This window comes from Diprion similis, chromosome 4 (assembly GCF_021155765.1).
Source record: "Diprion similis isolate iyDipSimi1 chromosome 4, iyDipSimi1.1, whole genome shotgun sequence".
Taxonomy (NCBI): domain Eukaryota; kingdom Metazoa; phylum Arthropoda; class Insecta; order Hymenoptera; family Diprionidae; genus Diprion; species Diprion similis.
In genome coordinates, this window is record NC_060108.1 from 17,013,693 (window position 1) to 17,039,902 (window position 26,210).

A 26,210-nucleotide genomic window follows, 5' to 3' on the forward strand; every position below is an offset into this window, starting at 1 on the left:
ATATTTTTTAGAGTAACCTGCACGTGTATAATTGCGTGAATGCACGGGGTGCGTTATGCCTCATTCATCCTGCCGCGTACGTGTTTCGCTTTTAGTGATAATAATAATAATAATAATAATAATAATAAAAACGTGCGTCAGGGTTATCCTACCCGTCATAGTTTCGCGTTTCCCCCACGTTCCGTTACGGACCGAGATGTTTGTACAACCAATTACACACCCACACACACATACACACACACGCGCACACATACGAGTACAAACGATTACGCACGCGATCAGTTTACATGCGTACCTACCTAATATGTATATATACGGAGAAACCAAGCGGGGGTTGTTTCATTGTTCTTTAATTAATGATTTTATGCCGCAGTTCTCGCGTGATCGAGATTAAAAGCTCACGGTATGAAGAAGAAAAAAAAAGCTTCATCTGCTTGTGTATATTTTCCACCACTAACATTTACGACGACGACAACGACGACGACGACGACGACGTTCGCGCACGCACGCGTAAAGCGAAGCTGCCGGAAATGCGAATTCATTACACGTACTGAACCAGAAAAGCCGAAGCAGAACCGAAAAAAAAAAAAGCTCAGTGAAACACGGGCGTTCAAGTGATTTCATCCTTCTCCGTCTCTTTCTCTCTTTCACTCTCACTACTACCCTCGAATGGTAGGAGTATTTTTTCGTCAAGCTTTTCGACCGCTGGAGAATAAAAATTGGCATCAGTTTTTTCGGTATCCTCGCATATGTACTTGATTTTTTAACGACTAAGCCGTGCGTTATACAGCGTAACACGCAGATACTAGAGAGCGGGAAACTTGGCTTTTTGTCTCGGTGCAGCCTAGCCAGTCGATTCTTAACCCTTATCAGGCTCCTTCGAGGAAACTCTAACGTAAATACCATTGTCACGGTTGCTGCGTTCGATTTCTTCGCAGGCGAGAAAAGTTTCCATGTTATACATATATATATATATATAACTATACCAACTGTCGAGTGAGTAAAAAACCTAAAGTGAACTTTTTCGTCCTACAGGAACTTCGTTAACAGAGGGACATGTTTCTTTTTTTTTCAGATTGCAAAGCGACGACGATTTTGTATCGAATGCATCGAGGCTCGAGCGTTGATTAAAGGTAAAATGGAATCCGTCGGTGTTACCGAAGCCATCAAGATTGGGATATCACTGTTTGATAATCACTCAGCACTTACGTAGGTATATATATATATATTATATGTACATGTTATAGGTACATATACGTAGTGCATTTTCGGCGATTAATTATTCAACGGTTATCAGCGAGGACGGGAATCTAGCAGAGTCGAACAGCCTCCGATTAATAAGTTATTAGGATTAGCAAGTTGTACCGGCGCCACGACGCTTCGAGCGACCGAATTAGACGGCGGATATTCGAATCAACCTGAATTATCAATTCACAACCCAGCAGCATCAGCAGCAGCCGGTATCTACACCGCATAGAGAAATCAAGGAATTTCAATTACAATCACTGAAACGTTTATACGGTCAAATGGCCTCTCCACTCGATCATCGTACACGCATGTATATATCAAATAAAGCCGGTGTTAAGTGATCATTATCAAATCAACGTCATCTTGCTTCTCATTTTAGTGCTAACTACGAAAAGATGAGGAATGGAAACAATTGCAGCAGCGATCTAACGACGCTGTAGAAATTGAAAAAATTAAAAGTTATAATTTTGCGGAGGGAGAAAAAAGTTGTTCAGAGTCATGAGGGCTGTTGCATGGTTAGGCGGAATATTACTCATCACTTCGCTTGTCTCTTGCCTATCTCAGTTTTTTCTCACCCAACACATACTGATCCGCGCCACGCAGCAATTGAGGTTGTATTATATAATACATAACCTATACATATATATACACTAGGAGAGCCGTTGAGCTTTTCATATTTAATGACCCTGGCGTGCCGCGAGATTTGTGCGAAAATCGCGAGCTTCCGAGCTTGTCTGACAGGCGTGTCAAGCTTATAGCGTCATGTGTGTAGGCGATGGAGCTTTGCGAGACTGCGGACCTTCTACGACCTCTTTACCCGACCCAAAAGATTTAATATTTCATCCAAAAGCGCAGTACGTATGTACGAGTATGTTATATAAGCCGGTATTTGCCGAGTGAATTTCTCTCCTGAACGGGCGTTAATTAATTTTCATTTCTTTATTTCTTTATAAATATATCGGGTTTAATTATTCGACATTGTACGTCCAGTCGTGTATTCCTTGATTTGACAAGGAATCGTTCATGTGTTTAAACACTTGTAAGATTTATGGTATTTTTCAACTCTCGAAAAGCCGTAACATTAGTGCTCTAAGAATTCACTCCCATTTTTTAAAACCTTCAAATTGCGAGTGAAGATATTTTTGCCAAGGCACGTTTCAGTGCTCAACTGCGGTATACTCGATCGGTCCCCGCGACGACGTGTCGAGTTGGTGAAAGAGGTTCGCGAGTTCGCTTTGCAGGTGAAAGCATTTAAACTCGGCCATTTTTCCTTGGCTTACCACTAACGTCTTTTGAAATTGAAGCTGTGCGCGACTAGAAGCGAAGCACAAGTGATCAGAGAAAAGCTAAGCCAAGAAAAGTCCGTTCCAACTTTTCCTTTCCCAGTGAGAGATGGTGAAAAAAAAAAAAAAAAAAAATTCGAATCAAAAAACGTTTTGAAAGAATGTCTCAGTGAATCGGTAAATCTTTGTCCCAGTGGTGGTAAAAAAAAATTTTGTGTTTCAAACACGGAATTCTTGATAATTAGTGGACCCACATAGGATGTGGAAGCACCCCGGAAAAATATTTCAAGGTAGATTACATCCGGAAATCGATTTTACACCTAGGATGGTGTACACATATACGTACACGTCAGGTCATGAGCGACCCTTTTGGAAACGTATAAACATGTTACATGCCAATATACTCGTAATATATGGATTAAACGACAAAAAAAAATATATAAAAGAAAACACATGCATACATGCGTGTATGTAACGACAATTTCACCGTCCACGAAGAGAGAGTAGAAACAATAATCGCTTTTACGTAAATAAAACTGGTACTCGATACACGCACATACCTACTCTATACAAATATATTCATGTATGGAGGAGTACACGCGAGATGGTAATACATACATATACATCATGTACGTGCACGTGTGTATAGAAATAGAAATATATATATACATATATATGACGCGTATATTTGTAGGGTAGGTTTATTAGGTCTGTGCGGAGAAGTCAAAAGCAGCGATATTTCGATAAACACGAAACTGGGTCGAGTTTTCTACGATTTTTCGCGGTTTTCGCCTAGGTATAGACACACATACATACATACATACATACATATATGTATGTACCTATGTACTGTAGACACATACCTAACTGCAGTGCACAGTGTCGCCGAACGATTCGGCGTGATTTAAGGGAGGCAAAAGCCTCGACTCCTGCATGGCAGCCGGCAGGCACGACTAGCTATAGGTGTAATACACATAGCTCGGGTTCACGGACAGCCAGGATTGCGGGAGTAGTACGTTATATGTACATACAACGAGGACAGATATGCCCTCCAGTCCCCGAGAGACAGCCTCGCATGATACGGCAAAGCCGAGCCTGACTAACTCGAATTTACCGTCGTCCTTGCGTTACCTGGGAAATTTCAAAGCCCGATTCGACGTTTTTCGGAGAAATTTTTTTCAAACCCATTCATTCAAGGATTGATTAATTTTCTTTCCACCCTTTGCAGATTTCTTATTTTACAATAATTTCGCTGCTTGGGTGCTTACGTGAAGAAAATTTGCAACATTTTGACTTGAGGTTTGATCTGAGATTTAGAAAAAAAAATATGAAATAATGGTAGTAATAATATAGAATAAAGAGCGATTTGTTGATACACCGTAATAAATTGTTGCCTTGTTAATGACCGCGATAATGCGGCTATTTATTGATACTGTTATCCGATTTTATGGGTCAACAGACTCGCCAAACGACCGAGCGATTCCCCACGCGAATTAGACTCCGTCGCAGTCTTCGCCTCCCCTGAGCTTAGCGATACCGAAAAATTCCCACCTCGGTTTATATAGCTGGTATAATATACTCACTTCGGTTTATTTCAGCCTTTCAATTAATTTTAACGTTCTACAAGCAAGTGAAAAAGAATTTTTTTCTTTTCAAAATTATTTTTACCCCTAATCAATGAAAAATTACAAAATTAATATTATATTTTATCGGATAATCGATACCCAGAAATTTTTTGCACACGAGCGAAAGATCTTCACCAGCATTTCTTTATGTCGTCAATTTTCTCTCTCACGCCTGAACGAAACGAGAGGAATTACTGGCAAATGGTCATATTTACGAAAAAGAAACCGCGTGTCTTCGTCTGAAGGGACGATGAGAGAGAGAGAGAGAGAGAGAGAGAAAGAGAAAGAGAGAGCTCAAGGCAATTTGAGAAATGAAAAAGGAAACAAAAACAGAAAGTTAGTTCGGAGAAAACTGCTGCACGTGCTGAAATAGTGTAGCACATTTAAACTGGGGGGGAGAGGGATGATGAAAAATGGTGGTTTGCTATTTTTCACCGTCATTTTAAAACGGCGCATGGCGTTGCTGTTGATGCAGCTTCTTTTTGACATTATTTATACTTTAAGAAATATATATTTACGTTCACATATTTGTCCCACATGTATCACCAAATATACATGCACCCGAGTAGTATTCGGTTGTGAAAATTTGCAGTGCAAATTCATTTCTATCCGTGATCCCTCGTGGGAGATGTACACCTCGGTTATACAATTGCGCAATTGAGGATACGATTTCATTTCGCTGCAGGAGAAAATTGAAATTGCATTTAATTCAGCATTTTTCATGTTTCTCTGCTATTATGTATTTGCCCTCAGATATTACTACTTTTATTTTCAAATTCAAGTCACTGAAATTAATCGAAAGACATTCTTTGTAGGCGCAAATTCTTATAATAACGAAAACGAGACGCTAAATGTAGAACAGAGAATGAAACTTGACTAAAGAAATAAGCGACAACCTATCATTGTGCAAAAAAAAAAAAAAAAAAAAAAGAAGTTGAATCAATCACTCAAATCGTTTAATAGAAATACACATAACGAACGGTTAAACCTTAATAGCAATTGAGTATATACCTACTCGCGGTGAGGTGATTCGATTCTGACCGAAATTTTATCACGGAAAAAACATTATTTTACCACAGGATTCCCATCAAGCTCCGCTGGAAAACCCCGTGGTGTTGTGTGCCCACTGAGTGCAGACCGCGCGATCAAGAGCACTGCTCGCCGACCGTTTCATTCTATTTCCAATCGACACTATGTCGCCTAAAACTATTACGAAATACGTCACCATCGACGATATATAACGGGTCCATTTTTTTTCCCCGTATTTTCACTCCCTTCTTTCGACTGTGATTTTGTTTTATTTTCTTCTATCTTTCTTTTTGCATAACGTCTCATTCGTCAGTTCGGATCGTTATAACACATAAACTTGCCAAAATCTAGGATCATCTTTTAGCAAAAAAATTGAAATTTCTGAAGACCAATCGCGTATAATTGAATACGAAAACAAAACGACGGGATTTGAAAAGTTTTACATAATACGAGTATGAGCTCGAAATATAGATGGCGAGAGAAGGGGGGTTGAAACTTAAGGGAGAGGGCAGTTTACCACAGAAATTGACCAATTACGTCGCTCTAAACCAATTTACATAACTACCACTTCCTATCACAATGCGCGAGGAGCCTCGAACTAAATACTATCAGCCGTGCAATATCCCAACCTAGGTATACCTATGTATGGTGGTATACACACAGGTTATACCTATAAGGCACATACTACAATCGGTAATTCCTCGAGGCTTACTAGTGCGCAGGATGCTGGAGCAGAATTCTCGCATAGTCTTGCATCTTCTAAAACATTGATGAAACTTCCTCCTCCTAACGGTGCGGATCGCTCCGTCCTATCCTAGATTTCGCCTCCCTTCCCTCCCTTTATCCTTGTCCCCACTATCTTATTCACACAAGTAACAAGATAACAAGAAACAAATTAACAGATAGATTGAGAATCGAGTTAAGTACAGAGATAAAATTCAACCCGCTTCATTTGGATTATTTTTCAGAAAAAAATATAATTGTAACGTGCTACAAATCATATATGTAATGAATAAATTGTTTTTTTTTCTCTCCAATCAACATGCTATATATATATATATATATATAGTTTTAATAAATTAGAGAAATTCGGTGAAATGTAATTTAATATTTTACTCTGTTGAAGCGTGTGGATGTTTGTATGTTTTGTGAACGTCTGCATGTGAAGGTGAAAAATCTAGATGGAAAATCTCTGTTATCTATGTACAGATACATGTAAACCGTGTTGGAATATAACAGAAGTAGTAACACGTTTCATTCCTCCCGTCTAGATTGTGCGGCAGCACAAATTGAATTCCACTTTTGAAATCGTTTTACCATATTTGGTTTACCTTTTTATTTTGTCTTTTTTCCACACTCTCTCTGTTTCTCTTTCTCTCTCTCTCCCTTTTCCTCTCTTTTCCTTCAACTCTTCACTCCCTTGTTATATATATATATATTTTTTTCTCTCAAATATATAGATACATATCGGCAATACAATTGTCAAGATTTTGAATCTAAGTTTTAGCAATTTTGAGTCAATCTCGAGGAAATATATTTCTATATTTCAACAAAAACAAATATCTCCCGACATCGTTGCATCTATCGCACGAAAATCAATTCAAGCATTGAAAAGATTTCCTTTCTCCTTTCTGTATATATTTCATTTTTTTGCTTCCACTCTCGCCACTTGAATATTATAAAAGAAGAATGCGGAGAGAACGGCAGCTGTAAAATAAAATGCTCCTCTGCCGTGCTCCGTGTATTACAAGGAATGGACGGTATGCCCGCGGCTATCGGCGCTGCGCAGTTAACGACAAAAGCTTGACGATAATTGGCGTTATTACATTGATAGCTGCAGGAACAATTAGGATCTCGGTTATTCGCGAACGTGAGTGAAAGAGATGGGAAGACGTGATCGCCCTGAGTGCCAAGATACACTTAGATTCGCTCAATCCTGCGGCAACTATATGTAATGTAATAATATACCGTCACTGTATATATTTATATACATATATGCCCGATAGTCAAACTTTATCGCCTGAGACAGAATAATTGCAACCGTATAATAGTTGTAATAATGTTTGTTTGCAGAGTTACATCATTCTCTTGGGAGCTGATTCAATCCATGAATAATATTATGTCATGGCGAATGTTACAAATTATTACTAACCCCCTGTATACCCCGTCAGCCTGCAGGTGTGATGCAGTCACGATGATATGTGTATACATATATATATAATATAATATACGCATGTGTGCGTGAGCGTGATGGAATAGATCCAAAATACAGATTCGTATCATGGACAAAATTTCGGAAACGAATTCGCATTTTATAAATGAATAAATAACAGCTGCATTGGGGTGGATTTTTTCTAAACTGCATAAAATGTTCAATATGTAAATGTCAATTGATTATGGAGAGCAGAAATATAAATAATTATACTATAACGATATTAATTACCGTTCGGAATATATACATTACGTGTATAAAAACGTATACGTGGAAAAAAACAGAAAACGAATAATAAAAAACATAATGGAAGAAAAACGACGGCGTGGAAAATTCTGAAAGACATCAAAGGGATTTCTGACTACAACCAGTGCAGAAAGTACATATTTGGAGTATGGAGTAAAATTAATACAAGCAAATACAGCATTTTTTAAGAACCCGGAGCTGAATTGTTCGGGTTGCGTTTCATGAACAAAATTGCAAATAAATAATATTAATTTTGAAAGAAAATTCTACAACTCTATGACGGTAACGCACTTCTGTCGCCATCACGAATGTCTAAATTAACGTTCAAAAACGTAGCGATTCGTTGAAATTAGTAAAAGCGATTTTCGACCGAAACCAATGCTTGTCTTGTATCACCAAAGGTGGTGAAAAGTAAGAAACCAATGTCATATAACGCAAAAGTTTCAATTTCAGAGTAAGAAAATCGTTAAATATTTCTTTTTCCATACAATGTAAAATAATTTTCAGGGCGCAAATAGAATACCGAAATTTTGTCAGAATTTCCGGGATTTATAAAAAACGCAGGATACCCTGTACATTGAATGAAGTTTGAGACTAAGATAAACTTACGGCTGGAATAAACTCTGAATAAGAGACGAACGGAGATTTGGTTGTTTTTTTTTTTTTTTTCTTCAATTTTTATCCTTCTACTTTTCGCTCTTTTTCTTCACTTTCTCTCTTTCTTCTTTCTACCGCACCAATTAAAAAGCCCACTTAGTTCGCTGTGCCGAAGTTTTCCTCCGCCAAGTATAAAAAGGATCAAAGACTTGCATATAGGGTCGATCTTGAAAGGATTTCCCTGCTGACGTAGCATCTTCATCATGCCTGAGTTTACTCGCTGAGTGTATTAAAGGAACTTCACAAGAACCATGAGGCAATTGAACCTCGCCTTTATATATCTCGCTGGATATTTGCTTCAATTATATATTCACTTCTTTTATTATATCCGATGAATAATTCGTATCAATCATAGAGCAGACTAGAAATAGAATCGATCAAATTCTTATTTGAAATCTTTTTCCTGCGCATTTTGGTCACGGTTTTACAATAAAAAACGTCGTAAAGTTTATCCGCTTCGCCATTAAGTGTAACCAAGGAAGTTTCTCCATCGGCGGGTGACAACCTCGCCCCCCCCAAAGACTCGATAGTTTATTAATTTGCGAGGTAAAATGTCCCGGGGAGCCCAAAGCGATCCCATCAACATGACCCGAGCGAATTTCTGAAGGCAAAAGCACTCGCCCAACCAGCGCCTGAGGGTCCTGCCTCTGATTTATACATTGCCGATACGTCAGGGTGGAGAACGAACGCGGTAGCGAGGAGGGTCGATTTGCAGGGACCGAATTACAAAATACCACGAAAGCCTCCGTCCTTCCCCACAGGTTGAGGAAGGGTCGTATGGTGGTCAGTTTAAATCACAATTCGTCAGCTGACGAAACGTTCGTTTTGGCTATGGGTGGGTGAAGATTTAGAAAGTAAATTTATAGAAAACGAAAAGCGCGCGAGACCGACTTTAAAAAACGCGAATATCCATTCGACAAAACTTTCAAATATATAGAAAGTAAAAATATGAAAAAACGAAAATTTAGAAAACCAGATTTGGTATAAAGCCAACAGAATTCGTCGATAAATTCTATAAAACGAGTGTTCAGGTCTTTGAAAATTCGACATTATCAAAGGTACACTCTCAACTTCTAATCTTTCTCCATTTTCTGTTTTGAAAAATGCGTAAATAACTCAGAATTTTTACGATATATGAGGGAAACGCTGCGACACTGTGCAGCGGCATATTTTATGCAGTCAACAACACGGTTATGCGCATTACCATGTTTATATACGTATAACCTAAGCCGTATATAGATAACCTAAGTAGGTACATTCTGGGTCATGACGCGTTGCTTGGTTATTACACACATGTTAGGCCCGTTGCTCACGGTGCCACCTGCTTCTACACCCCCGCATCTACCGAATGCGTATTTAACAGAGAGATTCTAATCGAGTCGGAAGATGCTTCGGGCCATAGCATCGCGATTCGGAGCCCAAACCTGCCGGTCGAATATCCGTCATGGGAAATAATATAGTGATATTTTCATACGATCATTTCAACAAATATTCCGGTCCATCATGCGTGCTGGCATGTGTAGCATCGAAGTTATTAGAATTACTATTATTATTATTTTCAAATAATTACTGCCCGTAGGACACAGTATAATAATAATAATAATGAGAATGATAATAATGACTAGCTAATTTGGTTCATTATTTCATTTATTACACGACGACGTGTGTGTTTCCGACAAATTTTTCAACCCCCTCCCCGACCCCAAAAATAAAGAAAATAGAAGAAAAAAAAAAAAAAAAAAAAAAACCGGGCGCCGAGAGTTAGGGAGCGAATTTATTTATCGGTTAGGGGAAATCGAGCGTGCATGCGTGTGTAGGTATGTACATTGTACATATATGTAGGTACTCAATTTGTAACATAATTTTGTAACTTTTGGTACGGTACCCGCGGCGAACGATCGGGGCGGGACTGGGCGGGGAAACGAGAGGCGCACAGAGGCATAATGAACAAGTGAATATACTGGTTATTACCAAGCTACGCGAAAAAAGGGCTGGGGATGAGGGAAAAGAGACGTAAAAATATAGAGCCGAGTTTGGGGGCGCAGAAGGGGAAAGAGGTAAAAGTACCCTACGGTTATTTGCGAAATTATTTGCATGATAAAAGCATTCTGGACAAGCAAATATGTTATATATACCTATCTAGCTACTACCAGTCATGTGTTGGTAAACGCGTGTGGCTACGAATTCATGAGGAAAAATTTTACGTGCGCGTCGACTCTATTCCAGCAAACAATAAGCATTACATTCGATATCGAGTAAAATGGAATAACCTGTCGGTTTGTAACTCACCAAATACGCCGCGGTCCTTCGCAGCTGGCTCGGGGATTGATGATCCTGAAAAAAATGAAAAATTTGTTGTCATAACTCATCGTTCGTCAGATTGCAATTTATATTGATTTAATTCGATAACAGTTTACAGCCCTTATATAATACGACGTCTTTTCTGATTCATAAGAATGTATAAAAAATTTTTGCAATACTGCGGTAGCAAAAAAACACGATAAGTATTACGTGGTATCGGAAAAGTTTCAAATGTTGCTTTCAGTCTATCGCTCAATCGGACATGGCGAGGCAAAAAGTGAGGGAGAAAGAAAGGAAAGAAATAAGAAAGCGAAACGAAGGTGAAACTTGCGAGATACAAGGGAAGCCTGGATTTTTGGCAACAATCAAAACTTTCACAGACTCCAACCGGAAGACGAGCTTTGTCTGAAGCGCGAATGTTTCCCAACGATTGTACAGCTTTTTTCGCCAGAGGGAAATTGCAGGTTTTGGGGTGAAAAGAAAGAGAGTGTTTTTATTTTACAGATTAGATCGAAAGTTGCAATACGCGATGCCAAGAAAAATAAATCAGAGGATGCGTACGTCGAATGACGGCATATTATTTACACTGTAAACATTTGAATTTATATTATATATCAAGCTACGCGTAACCGCGATTTTCGTACCAACGTGACGACATTTCAAACACAGCTGAACTTACATCAGCTACGTTTATATAATAATACAACAGGGATGGGATAGGCAAACTACAACGGAAAGGTTTTAAAGGTACAGGAAGGGAGGCTCGATCAATCAGAATTATAGCGTGGGATTTGAAAGGGCTCGAAATGATGCAGTAGTAGGTTAGTATCAATGTTTTAAATCGATCATGTTTCTCCATTCAAGTTTCAAATTCGCGTATCAATCATACCCTGAAGTTACAACACTGGAAGGAAGTAAGGAAGGCTGGCTGCTTTCAGATCCCCGGGGGTGGGTGCAGGGTGAGTCTGCGCCTCCCGGCCTCGTTGCTTGTCTGCCTACCGCAGCAGGCTAGACGTAGAACTTGACTTCACCCGGGACCGTACGTAAGTGATAAGCGTAACGAAAGCTAACCCGAACCTAAGCTCGGCGTATACGCCCACCGGATAATCAGTGGCGGGGGATGAATTCTTAACACCCAACAACCTTTGGTATTCAACACCCGCGCCGAGGACGTTTCACGGTGTAATATGTGAGTCCTTAATAATTTGACAAACTCACGACTGTTCTCCTTTTACCAAAGAAGATCAGCCGAGATACTTAGTTGTTCTACAGGTAATACAAGACGTAGGTACACCATTGGGTGATAAAACCGTTAATTATAATTACGGCGGGAAAGTTTGTTGTAATAAATGAAATAGACTAAAATATATTCAACAATTATGATTCCATTATTATACGGAAGTCTCTCTGATTGCAATTATCGTGTATTAAACATTGTGTCAAATTTTTTGTTCCAAAGAGAAAAACAACATCAGCTTTCAAGCTACGACATGCAATTGCACGCTCTATATTCAGGTGAAATCGTAAAGGCGCGTAGCTCGAAGTCGTTGGTTTTTAACTAACTTCTACGTTTATTAGGTCGTATATTACAGCCTCTTAATTTTATTTGTCATTTACGTTCCTATTTACATTGACGTCACTTTACACGAAGCACGCAGAAAGCTCGACTCCCGCTTGTCGCACCTGTTCTTGGTCGCACAAATGAATTTCTTCTCTTCTTCCTGCCTCCTTTTTCCTGCACTCTCTCTTTCTCTTTTTCTTTCTGCGTTGTTTTATCCTTCGGAAATAAAATAGGAAAAACGACAGAGATAAAGGAAAAGGGAAGGAAAAAAAACAAATAGGGAATTACGAGGTACCCTTAGGTTTATGCCAAGTGTTAAAACCCTGCACCGAGTTCTCAGCGCTGAGACCAACCCTTCATTCATTGCTTTGACCCAAATTTTTTTTGTTCCCAAGACTGTTGTACCAGTTTACGCAGGTCGAAAGTAAAAACGAACGTCGAGAACAAAACGAGACTTGGATGAATATTGCGAGTGTCAACAATTTTAAAATATCACAAATTTGAATATCAACTGTGCCATTAAAAGATCATCGAAGGATTGGCTAAGATCATTCTTTGAAATAGATTCTACAAAAAAAAAAAAATAGACGAAGTTGAAGTTAGTAACATTAAAATAACGAAACAGGTTAAAAAGTTTAAAAATAAATCTGCAGAAGCTGAGTTTACAGAATATGAGAACATTTCTCTTCATTATGGTTTACCGAATTTCAGACAAAGCCAAAATAAAATCTGAAACTGAAATCGTCACGTTAACCTTGCGAACCTCAAACTAATGCTAATTAAAATTGGTCCTTGACGATAACAGAAAAAATATTTCAACAGGGTAACGAATAAATGTGAAGTATTTGGATATCGATAAAGAATTTTCAACCGATGAATCAATGTTCAGACAAGCGAACCTAAGATCATGGAATTTAACCATCACATTTTTCCCTGGAAATTTGTTTCAAAATACATGCAGACAAGTATCTGCAATATCAAAGATCCGAAGGACGATAAGTCAGTGCTGTAATTTTCAAACGTAAAGGATAAAAGTGGATGCAGGTTAATTCGGTCACAGACCAGCCGCGAACTGCAATGTAAACTGCATCGCAGGACGGTTGCAGTAGTCGATGATGATCGTCGATGTTCAGGTCGCACGCGATCGGCTTAAAGCCTCGAGTAGCCACTTGGACTGTTGCACGATAGGCAGATGAACATATAACTACATGATTCGTCAATTTGTGTATTCATAAGTTGAGCGTGTGCGAAAGGATTCTTCTTTATTTTCCAACTTTTCGTAAAATCCTCACTGGATGCTTTTTCATTCGTGACGCAATTGCTACCAAATCTCGAACTTATGTACACATCGAAAATCGATAGTACCAACGTGATATCGCAAAAAAACCCAACGGCTTGCAGTTTGCCCGAATCGCAGGAGTTTCTAAAAAATGCGCGACGTCATAATGCGCGAAACGGAAAAAAATTCAAAGTAGAAAATAAAAATACGCTGATCAATGTAAACTCGCCCGGGTGGCTTGATACTTCAATTCGAACTTTCGTGTCTAGCCTTAATTATTCCTGAAAGCGTTGCCTGCGGGGGGAAGGAAGGGAGGCTGAATGATTTATAGGGAAACGTAGTGGAGCGGCGTCATCAATACTGATCGCGGAACGTCCGTTAGTCCGCGAGACACGGGTCAGATTAAAATGGAAGGTGGAATTTAAAGAGGTTCCGGTTATACCGCGGGGCCTGGAAACCCCCATAAGTCAAGTATAAAACGAATCCAAGCGGGATAAGAAATTATAGTCCCTCCCAAGCGAGGAATTTTTAAATGAAATTAAATTTTTTAAATAATGAAGGGAACGAAAATTGATTCTGTGATTTGAATCATTTTATACGGTTAGCCGTATGAAATCGCTTATACATAAATTCCTTTATGAAAGATTACGACTTGCTTTCTTTCCTGCATATTCAATCATTTTTTTCACTATTTTACAATCAGAATAACTGGAAGCCAGTGATAAAAGTGTAATGATTTTCGTTTCTCGAATTTCATTCTTGAACGAGCATCTCCTGAGTTTATTGTTAAACACCTAGACGCTTTTTTTCTGAAGCGTACCTATTTAAGCCGGCAGGTCAAACACTCTTACGATCCTTGGGGAGAAACGTGTTTTATCTCCAATCCGTTGATGGATGAGCAAAGTTTAATGCCACGACAAAGATTGTTAAACCTTTCAGAACTGTTTGCCTTTCAACGATTTTCGCGCTTTCGATTTTCCTCGCTTAAATATATACTCCGGGCAAGAGAAAAAGTCATGTATGGGCTTTTTTCCTTATCGCGACATTTATTTCACTAGCATCTTACGACAATGGTAAGAATATTTTTCTCAATACTTATCTATATGCAAGTGATACGTACCACAAGGTGCAGATGTTAGGTGAAAAAAAAATATACAGCTGAATTACAGACTGACATCAACACATTTTCACCAAGCACTGAGATATGGCCTATCCTTATTGATCCGTTATCCTGTTTTTCTCCCGAAGTCGAAATAAATTCGTCAAATTGACGTCGGATTCCGAGTATAACGGAGATTCGCAGTTCCATGGGCGAGAGTCGCAACGCCGAGCTACGACCTGATATATCCGTGGAAAGAAATCTCTTATACGAGGTAACGCAGCATAGGTAGATCCCAAACCTTATATTCGCAAAGCGTCTTAAATCCTGAGCAGTAAATAAAGAGGATAATCTAGCATTCGAAGCCTTTTGGCAGCGTCGAAACTCTCGGGACGTTGACTTACAGACGCCGAGAGGGAGTCGCGTGGTGCAAGGGTTGAAGTACATGTCCTGCAGGCTTGTACTGGGTTTTGATAATCGATATTTCACGTGTGTTAGACTCCAGAGGCAAAGCCAGATTCTGGTTTATCTTCTACTGTGGTTGCCAGTGAAATTCCGTCCTGAAGGAATTTCTCTGATTGTTTGCCGGCTGTGGAGTGCAGACGAAGAAGAAGAAGAAGAAGAAGAAGTAGTAGTAGTGGAAACGGGAGGAATAAAAAAGGATGAGACGAATACGGTATACCGTAGAAACGGAGCAGTTTTACCGGGATAAAGGATTTCCCTACGATTCGAAACGCGGTGGAAACTATAAACACTGCTCAAGATTAATGTACCACGTAACGCGTGTTGGCGGAATGCATTTACCTGGATTGCCGTTGCGGGGATTTCTCGGGGAAGCTCGAAGAGGATAAAAACCATGACAAGATGTACGTGAGAGAAGAAGAGATCGAAAAGTGGATGAAAATGGTAAATTCGAAAATATCAGTAACATCTATGTCCGAAAGAGTGCAGCTCCCTATGCGCTTAAAAATAACAGAATCAAAATATTTTCACCCTCATCGAATCGTTCGAAGATTATTCTCCAGCCGTGTGTCCGCGTATTCGAGTAATGCAGAATATCTCGGAGACAATTTTACATGAGAACGATGTTACCGTGCCATTAGAGCCGGAGGGTAAGGACACGCCTAAGTACGCTAAAAGATGAAGGAGTCTTTGAGTAAGTCAGGATAATAATACACGTCCCGGTGTCTGCAGGGTTGTGTGTGCTCTATTTATGTTTACGTTTCGTGATTATGGTGCACTTAGCCGCTCCATTAACTCCTTTGCTCTGTAGAATCCTGGGGGTTGAGCGGCCACACTGCTGCTGCTGCTGCTGCTACTGGTGGTGGTGGTGGTGGTGGTGGTGGTGCATTGATGGTAATTTGGGGATAAATTTGTTCCAACGGCAAATAGGAGCCACCGCTCTCTGCCAGGCGGGAGAAATCCAAGGAGGGAGAAATACTGGCCGAAAATGGACGGTACGCTTTTACAATCCCCGAGCTAGAGACAAAACACATTAGTGCGTCACGGAACTGCCCCCATTCATTCTCTCCCCAAGTTATGCCTATTTCATCTGCCTCCGGCTTCTGTCTTCAAGTTCCACAACATTTTTCTCCTTCTTTATATTACTCCTGTTCCCGTTGCATGTAACGTTCGTTTTTGAGGTGTATATTTTTTCTAGAGAAAGATAGAGAGAGATAGAGAGAGAGAGAGAGAGAGAGAGAGAGAGAGAGAGAGAGAGAGAGAGAGAGAGAGAGAGAGAGAGAGAAATAGAAATAACCAGGAAGACGAAGTTTATTTACTGGAAACGGATGGGGATAATTAACTGGAATTACAAACATTCACGTGTAATAATTTTACCGGCAAATTGGCGGCTTGCATCATTTATATACGTGAGGTGAACTAGCACGGTTGGAAATTACTGTAACGCGGTTGATGGATAATATATTTATTTCATTAATGCATCACTTTAGTCCTAATTTAATAATTTAATATACTTTAGGTTACAGAAAATTGACCTGTCATAATTGCAAATTTAGGATGATTACAGTGGCGTCCTAATCTTGAAACTATAATGACAATTTAAGTCTGTGTCACTATCATAATAACTGAACCATTGTCGACTGGATCAAAAATTACCACTTTCGATTATCCTCTTAAACCTCATGCAGAAAGTGTAGAATACAACCCTGACCATAATAACCTCTCAATAATGGTGAATCAATCTATAATTGCTCTCTGCCAGGATCAGCGCATGATCGAAACGTGTTAAAATCACTTTGCACTAGATCTCAGAAGTGCGATTTAAACCATCAGATCTGCCTATTGACGTATCGAATCGTTTGGTAAAGCAAAGAACGTCGGGATTACGTTCTTTCATCGTAAAAGCCTTCGTTTCAAGGAGGTTCCCAATACATAGCTATTTTCCATACACGCTAAACCGTCTCGAGTGTATCGACCTTGTTTTGCTTTTACGTCACATAGTGAATAACAATACCAGTTAATTACACCTTTCAAGGAATACCCACCCCCACAATCTTGAAGGGACGTAAACTGGGTCGTGTTATAGAAGCGGAAGGAAGAGGCGGCCGAATCTTCATGGACAAGTAATTCTCTCCGTTGAGAGACGCAGAAACGTCCCCTGCTAATGACTTCCACAATATAAGTATTTTTAACCCCGAGTTGATACGAGCCTCCCTCTCACTTTGACAGTGACCGTTGCGTAGACGAGTCGTTGGTTGGCTTTTGAACGTACGACGTAATTATTGCACTGAAATAATTTCCACCCCTCAAGCGTCCTTTGTGAGCAACGCCGCTCCCGGAGCTTCCAAGCTCAAGGAGGGATGGCTTGCAGCCCCGAGTCACTGCATCCGCATCCCCCCTCCTTTCTTGGTGGCCGTAATTCCGCCACTCGAACAGATATCTTATCTTTAACTCGCGGTTGTTGAGTCGTCGAGGGTTCTTCTTCATCGCCGTGAATTTGTCGTCTTCATCGACGATTGCATTGTTACACGAAAACCGTGTCGCCGTTCCGGTTGTTCTTTTTGGAACCTTTTTTTTGTTTATTCTTTTTGTTTTTTTCACCATTATTCATCCTTCTTCCAGGTTTTTACCTCTCGCTGTTACATGTTGTAGGTATCCTTTGACCGGTCATATTTTTAATTGCAACACGGTAGAGAAACGTCGGCATTCTACGTCTCACGACTAAACTGTGCGGTTGTTATGCCCGCTGACTCAACCACGGAATACCTACCATGCAACATACGTACATTATGGAAATTGTACCAAGAACCTGCCTCGCGAAATTGCTCTGGAACAAGCAACCCTCAATGAGATGTGTTTGGCATATTTTTCTTTTCCTTTCATTCCGCTTCCCCAAGTTTTTACCCTGTGGCTTGAGACTTTCTTTTCGGCTTGGAACGTCTCCTTAATCTTACATCGCCGTCATATTATTTCCTTGAAATACTCCCCAACACTCCACTTAGCAACGTTACAACCTTCAGGTATTACATACCAATTGATTCATCTTCTTCTCACACCCCCAACCCTTTTTCGTATTTCTAATTCGATACTTTGAAAGGGTGAATTTTATGACAACATTCACTTATACCGCAGGAAAAACCGAATAAATAACTATGGTTTAGAATATATTTATATATCGACATCGCTGGGATACGTAGGTATATGTATAGCGTACAAGTATCGTAGGGTAAACTATCTGAGTGCGATAAGACGTCGTTATGTCATATCCATTGTTGAATATACGAACAGCGCAGAGTTGTATAGCCTGCAGGAAACAGTAAAGCGTTGTGCCATAAATTTCAGAGTCTGGATCTTGCCCGAGGAGAGTTCCGTACTTCCGAATTCAAAAGCCACTCGACTTCTGTGTATTCACCTCGACATTAACGCTGACGCAAAAAAAAAAAGAAAAGAAAAAAAACTACCCTTCAAGGCGATATGCAGGACACGAGAAAAGAAAACTTGGTTTGAACATTCTCTGTTGCTATACATCGTTGATATTCCTGTTTTGGAATTGAGATATCGCACAGTTATACTTATACACTGTATACATATACACGCTGCTACATGTTCTGAGTAACGATTTTGCTCCAGAGGTTAAACGACTGTCTAATCAAATCTAAAACCTGCACCGCCATTAAGGAAAGTTTTAATAACTTTGAAAGTTCATTGGAAGAGAAGGGGTGTGTGTGTGTGTGTGTGAGTGTGTAGATTCTATGGTGCGAAAGTAGATACGAAGGGAAGAAAAGAGCTAAGAGGTGAGGAACGTCGCGGGAACTTTTCGTCCTGAAAGTGTCCTGCGCTCGTAAACGTTCCTGCAAGAGACTGCCTTCCACCTTGGTCTGTACTCCGAACCCCTTGTGCATACCTACCCTTACACCTCACTGTACCGAGTGTCTCAGCCAAGGAAATGAAATTCTCTCAAGAGTTGTATCAGCGTGGAAGAAAGCAGGGATTTGAAGACTGATTCAAAGGCTGATACCTCGCTTCCTGCTGCTGCTGCTCGGTGTAAAGGTACTTGAATATGCGTGCACACACAACCATGGACGGATACGCGCACAATTGGCACACACAGCATGCACGTTCTACATCCATCAATCGATGGGGAGGAATTCTTTATCTTCGAAAAGACAGAGAGAGAGAGAGAGACAGAGACACACACACACACACACACACACACACACACCTATATGTAATATGTATGGATGTATGTGATCGGCGGTGTAGCGTTAACCGATAAAAAGTGACGGGCTTTTCAGGGAAACGAACCTCCTCCTCGAGAGCCGTCACCTGTATATACCTACCTACCACGGTGTATGCAGTCTCTATAGAAGGTATACGCGAGAGCTCGGCTGTAAACCTCTTAAAGCTGTAAAGTTTAGCCTCGGTGGCAACCGCACAAGCTACTATCCAGCCAATCCGCGAGGCACATCGCTGCGTTTAGCGTTCTTGAAATATAAAGTAACTGCCTACATTTACGAGACCGAAACTGCGACGGCAGCAAGTTTTTTGGTTTAAGAAGTGACGTTCTGGCGTGGTAGGAAAAAAATTCTTGATCCATGAGTTTTTAGTTCGTTCTTTTTTATCCATTCATTTTATAGGTCTGTTTTTTATGCTAAGGAGAAAAAATTCTAGTCGTGCAATTTGCGAACGATGAGTTAGAACGGATTAGCCAAATCCTCAAGCGCAATCCGCACCAACGACGACGACGACGACGACGACGACGCGGCGCGAGTTGAAATGGTTTCGATAAAGTCACCGCCGCGTCGCGTCACCCCGACATTCAATCCCTGCAGGTCTCGCAATAAAATCCATTTACATAGAAATTAAACCAGCTGAGCTTCGCCGTGTATAACTTCGTCATGGATACATAAAACCCAACTCAACTATTCATCACCGACAATTTATCGATTGTCCAGATCCACGACGGATTAATATATCCCCGGTTGCAGGGCAGCAGCGGCAGCAAACAAATGTGACACGCGTTCCGCATGCGAAATGTATTTTCTATTTTAGTAGGTGGTTTACCGCTGCAATAAATAACACTTTCACGGATAAAGCGGGTCTGGTTTATAAATTAATAATTGCAAACGCACCGTACTCCGTAACAACGTTGAAAAGTCATTCAATTCGCATTGTTTTCATCATTTTTATTCCTTGTCGATTATTTACTGACGGGAATAAAACTTTTGCCATGTTTCATCCTAGCGATATCGATCCAACAATTTAAATCATTAAGCTGAAAGTTTGTTTAGTTCATCTCTGTTAAAATCCCTCATCGTTCTTTGGTCAGCTATGATTCTTAAAGAAAAATAAAAGACATGAATAGATTTTTTTCCATTAATAATTAATCGCGTAGAAGCGTAGAATGACCGATAACAAAAATATTTTTGCCTCTATTTGCCTCGTCCTTCCGTAATTTCTAAACGAATGAAATCAGTATATATCAGCTGATACCGCCCATTCCAAAGACTCATCTTTGAAAAACAACGCCTTCATCATCGGTACGCCTGCTTGTACAGCCGGTAGGTATATCCGTAGCTTGATATTAGCATACCAGCACCACTTGGCAGATACTAATGCCTATGATAATTTCAGGGAATTAGTTATTCATAAGGTTGGTTAACGGAGGATCTCTGTCTCGAGACATTAACGTCCGAGGGCGAAAACTGAGTCCCTCGTTTGCATTTGTTTGCCGAAATCTACGTTTACGTATGAAGGTGGTTATAGGTAGATACGAGGGATATTCTAGGCTCAATTTAACTAACTTTTACTTAACGCTAAAATCCAACCGATTACAGATGTAGAATGAATGATACCGAGTTTTTAAATATCTTTCTTCTTCTCACGTTTAACGTGTATTGATCCGAAAAACTGAAAATTTTCTTTCAACAAAATAGTTGAAAATTCACATACGTATATATTGGTATAATATTTACAATAAATCGGTAAACAAATCACTCGCAAGCTCGGATGTTGTAACGCAAAACACGGAGAAGAAACAAAGCCGTATACTTAATTTTCTCCACTTTTCTACACACCGTTTATCCTTATCAACTCGCAGGAGTTCAAGACTTGCCCGATATTATACCACGTTAAACAATCTTGTTTTAATATCACTAATAAAGTGCAGCAATAATAAGTGAGCGCAGCTTTTCTCTCTCGGTGTACATACATCTCGCAGGAGTTCTTATTATTATATTATATACAACCAAAAGGGCAGGAAACTGCGTTAGATTTTATCTTCCTAAGATAAATATACGAGTATATAGCTATCTACTCCCATACACATATCTAAACGCCATTTTGCAGGGGTTAAAAAAGCATTTCCATAAGTATCGCGGTTATGCTATGTTACGTTACGCTATGTTATGTTATGTTATGTTAGCTACATTGTTGGACCCACCCACTCGGAAGTAAGAAGAGATCTCCTTGAGAGTTTGCCTGATAACAGTGATAAATTTTCGCATATTCTTTCTCTTCCTTTTCCATTTCTCTCGTCTTTCTTTTCCGTCTACGTAGAGTTTCAAAACTCGGTTCTAAATTTGTAATAATCTGTTTTACTGCAATTTTGTATAAAAACTGTAGAATGAATTAAAATTCAAACGACACTAATCACAATAATGGGATGTAATTTCAGTGTTAGATACAGTTTAGCCGAATCACTGCGGTATAATTCTTGGCCGTGAGAATTATCACATTCATTACGGAATCATAAGCAGCGCGGTTGTAGAAGCTGCCGCGGGAAACCCGCATGAAGGGCGAGCAGCTGCACCCTGCGGACAATTGGCTTATCTTAATAACCCACCGATTACTCAAGAAAGCGGAGTCCAAGGGTCTGTAGAAAAACACTATATCATACAGAGCAATTTACCGCGCTATAGAAAAATTAATCACTCTTTCTAGTCGGCACCGTTTCATCCGCGTATAAGAACCTCGCCGTGCTGGAGACGCGCTTCTTGGATGCTCGTACTTAGCTCTCTAATCTTTTATAATGATTAGTATTGGGTGAAAAAAACAGAGAAACTTCTAGCCAAGATATTTTTCTCAATTGCGGTATATATACGTCCGTTAAGAATTAATTATCACGTCCATATAATACGAGCATTTCTATAATGATAAGAGAAATCAGTGAATCATTCCGTGTGCAAATTTATCCCCGAGGAGTGCAAAACAGCTGGCTGGATGGAATTATGCTGTTTATATATATGTATATACCTAAATATATAGTTCTAAAACCAGATGGCTCCATCTGCTTTCGGTGATACAGTTTATGCAAATGTCCCTTACGCCAGTTAGTTCACCGCTTTGTCAAAAGTTTTCCAACCTCCGCAGCTCCGAGGTACGGTCCTAAGCCGTGAAATCCACGTATGAAACTGCGAATATATTGAGTGCTAATTGATCGGATACGTTTGATTGAATGACATTGTGGACTCCCGGTCACCTCGTGACAGACCTTGGAACCGATAATACGAACAGTGTAATGATGTGAAGGATGTGAAATACCCGGACGACATTAGAAAAAAATTCGACGACGTAATCATGACGCAGTTAAGAGATTTAGAAGAAATAAAATCGGTTGTATTGATAAACGATCATTAGTTTTATCAAAAAAGATTCTACGTTGGATATCGATTTTTCATTTCAAATTTAGATTTGTTCTGTTTTTCCACAAATTCACTGAAATAGTATATTTTTTTCAATTCTGCATACAATAATGCAATTTTCTAGAATTTTAAACATCTAACGATAATAGCGTGATAAAAAAGAGTGTCTTGTTGTATTAAAGTTTGTCGACATCCAAGTTTTCCATCCGTTGTATTGCATTTTTTTTTTTTTTTTAACAAAAATCATCATCAAAGCTCACGAATAAATAAATTTGATAAATAGTCTGCTAGTCAAAAAAGAGCATTGATTCCCGACTATTCAATCTATAGAAGTCCAGTGCCAGCTGTCGGGCATATGCATGAGATGGTTGCTTTTTGAGCAGGTTGTTGCGAAATTAGTAAAATTACCGACAAAAAACAGAGGTGGGAGGGGAAAGGTGAGCGAGATGGGGGAAGTTCCGGAAGCGGGACCAGCCTCGTACATCATGTCGCGGTATATACGTCAAGCGCTGATAAAGTAACTGAGAGAGAACCCTCTGGTCCCCGGTGCCTAACCCTTAGCAAAGAAGACGAGGTCTTACGGTCAGTGTGTGAAAAAGCCCTCGGGGCGCGAGAGGGAGTAAAACAATGGGTGACCTAGGACATCCGGGAGGCTCCAGCTCCAGCTCCAGCTCCAGCTCCAGCTAGCTGCTGCCGAAGGCGGTATAACGCACTTCTATATCTGTATATACATATAAATGTATACGTATGTACCGGAGGCACATTTCGGACAGGCGGGCACGTCGTGTGCCACTTGGTGCGGACAGCTCAGACACTCCTTGGTGATACATGTGCGCGTTACCCTACCAACTCGGCGCCCGACTCGCTTCCGGCACCCCATGACCGACCCTGGCCTAACAATCCTCTCCCTCTCTCGCTCTCTCGCTCTCTCGCTGGCCTGGCTCATAACTTGATGGGCCACTCGCAACCCGGTCGAGAGGAAGTTCGAGAGAGGTTCAGAGGTCTAATCAGGCCCCATAATCGTTCTTACAATTACGAGAGACCCGGATTTCTCTCCTCTGGATGCGATCGATTTCGTTGGAAGAGCTTGGCTGGATAAATTTTTTTTTTTTTTTTTATTCCCATCAATGGAGAACAATTTTCAGTTATTTACTAGCTGACGAATGAAACGCCATATGTATTATCAACTATAGGGTCCAATTCTAGATTATTTTTTATCTATAATCGCAATATCAGTCAATATCGTGAGAATCACTGTGGAAATATTTTTGCGGAAAAATTAGATTTCTTTTCATTTATTGTTTGGATGAAAAATTGAAAAACTTACAGGTCTGCGGGATGCTTGGAATGAGATACTGTTTCATCTGTAACAAGAAAGAGGAAGAGCGTTGAAATGATTTGTGGGTTTGTGTGTTTTCTTTTTTTTTTTTCTTTTTTTTCTCACACTTCTCGAAAATTGTTTTCGGCAATTTCTTGTGCCTCGTAATATCTTGACACATAATATCACGGCAATTGCACAATACTTATACCAACTTTCGTTCATTACTTCTAGTGCTTTTGGTGTTAATCTAACGAAAAACTGTAACTGCAACAAAACTACACAATTGAGTTCTAGCCTGAAAAAGTGGAAAAGAGAAGATTCAATTTCCAGAGGGATTCTCTACACAGAAGTTTAAGCGATAAAGTAACAATTTCGTCGTTCTTTCTGTAACATGATCGGATTAATGTTTTCGCCTTTTGTTTTCCATTCTTTATTGTTTACCGCAGCTTCCTAGATCAAATTGGCAGCTGAATATACACGTCTATCATACGTATAGTTGATGAAATTTTGTGTTTCGCGGTGTAGCGGGCGCGGAGTGGTAGAACAACGACGGATAATTCGGTTAATAGACCGCGAAACCGCTGGGCAAACAAACGCGGAAAACCTTGTTGGCAATCGTAAGCATTGCCGGTTGGCGTGTTATACGGTGGGACTGAATAATTGCAGCACGCTGGGTATATAATTCGATCACCTTTGTTTCGCTCGTTAAATAGATTATGAATACGCGGGGGTTCGGCTGGTCGATGGGTTGGCACGGTGTGTATAGGTAGCCACGTTCGTTAATCAACTAAGCGATAAACTGTCCCTGGAATTGAATTTTCAACGCTTTCAACACATCGATCGAGACCATCCCCCTCGATCTGGGATTGCAGTGCGGACTTGGAAGACACTCCTTAGCGCGATCATATGACGTAAAACTTGGCAATCGAGAAAGAGTTCAATATTACAATTCATTCAGCCTGCAGCGAGCTTTTTTCGGACAATCATAAAGCGACGGCTTATCGACTGGTCGCCCAAGCTTTTCCGGCGAGAAGCATTCGAGTGCAAAACACTACGTGAGACTATGGATGAAACGGCGAAGAGCAGAGAGCAGAAACGTGGAATCGGCAATGGTGATTCAACGATGCTTAATCCCTGACTAACCCAGTTGCAAAATGGCGTGTATCGACGTTCACAATTAGTCTGGAATACGTAACGTCCCGGGTAACGTCGGAGCTGTATGGAGAACCTGCACATCGGTTACGGGGTGAATGCAGCAATTATATTGCGTGGAGAGATTGAGAGTATAAAAATGATGGAAGCACGTAAGCTGCGTAATTCCGACGGTACATCGCGTGAAAAAGTTCAACACGAAAGAGTCAGTCCAGTCAATCAAGCGGTTATCAGGTTCTCCGAATCGCGCTTAGAGTTTTGGTACTCCAGCCATGATCAAGGAGGTAAACACTGAAGACCAGGAAGGATATACCCCAGGGATAATCAGATAAGACGGGAAGGTCTGAGCTAATGAGTAGCCTTATCTTCTGCCCTCCTCGCCCGAGGCTGGAAAACAGAGAAACAGAGAAACAGGTGAATCAAGAGAGCGAGAAGGAGGAAGACGTGGAGGAGGAGGAGGAGGAGGAGGAAAGATGCCGGGAGGATGGCGCCGAGGAATGAGGAAAGATCATCCCTCCGAGCGATATAGAAATTGACATTGCCAGCTGAGAGACCTCGGGTTCCGAAACGCGTATAATCCGGTGCACTGCTTGCTCGGGTTATACCTTCTTTCAGGAAAAAGGCACGAGACGAGGAATCCGGAGATACACGGTGCTTCGTTATCCTTCTAATCATTACCGTTCCGAAAAAAACATTCTTTTCTTACAAGTGCCTGTGCAGAAGATACAAGATGTACCAAAAGCCGAATAAAGACGATTTTTTTCCCTCGATCCCGATTTTTGGAGACAAACAATATAAAGAATTGTGTAATAACGTCGTTGCTTTTCCACCGTATCCAAGACTATTTACGAACACAGCTATAATACGTCGAGGGACCAGATTTTCTACCGATCGTGGACTTATCTGGTGCACCGGCATCAACTGACGTTTCCATTTTTCGTTAGGAATAGAGGATTTTAGGTTTTTGAAAAAGAAATATCCAAAAAGTTTAAAATTTTTCAGCTAACGCGAAGGATGTTTTGCCGTTGTATATACATAGAATAACCACCCGCGGTTACTCCGCGCAGGAGAGATGATAATCGTTCCTGAAAA

At 40.3% G+C, this 26,210-nt stretch overlaps 1 protein-coding gene across 2 annotated transcripts in view; it reads right to left on the reverse strand.

Moving 5' to 3' along the window:
• LOC124405186 (leucine-rich repeat-containing protein 4B-like) overlaps window positions 1–26,210 on the reverse strand; it is a 227,192-nt gene that overhangs the window by 196,677 nt on the left and 4,305 nt on the right. Inside the window, exons 2-3 of one of the 2 annotated variants that reach the window (XM_046879875.1) lie at window positions 23,973–24,009; window positions 10,590–10,634 (exon numbers count right to left, since the gene is read on the reverse strand). The gene's annotated coding sequence lies outside the window, so the exon portion shown is untranslated. The remainder of the gene's footprint in view (window positions 1–10,589; window positions 10,635–23,972; window positions 24,010–26,210) is intronic. The other variant, XM_046879876.1, reaches the window with a different exon arrangement.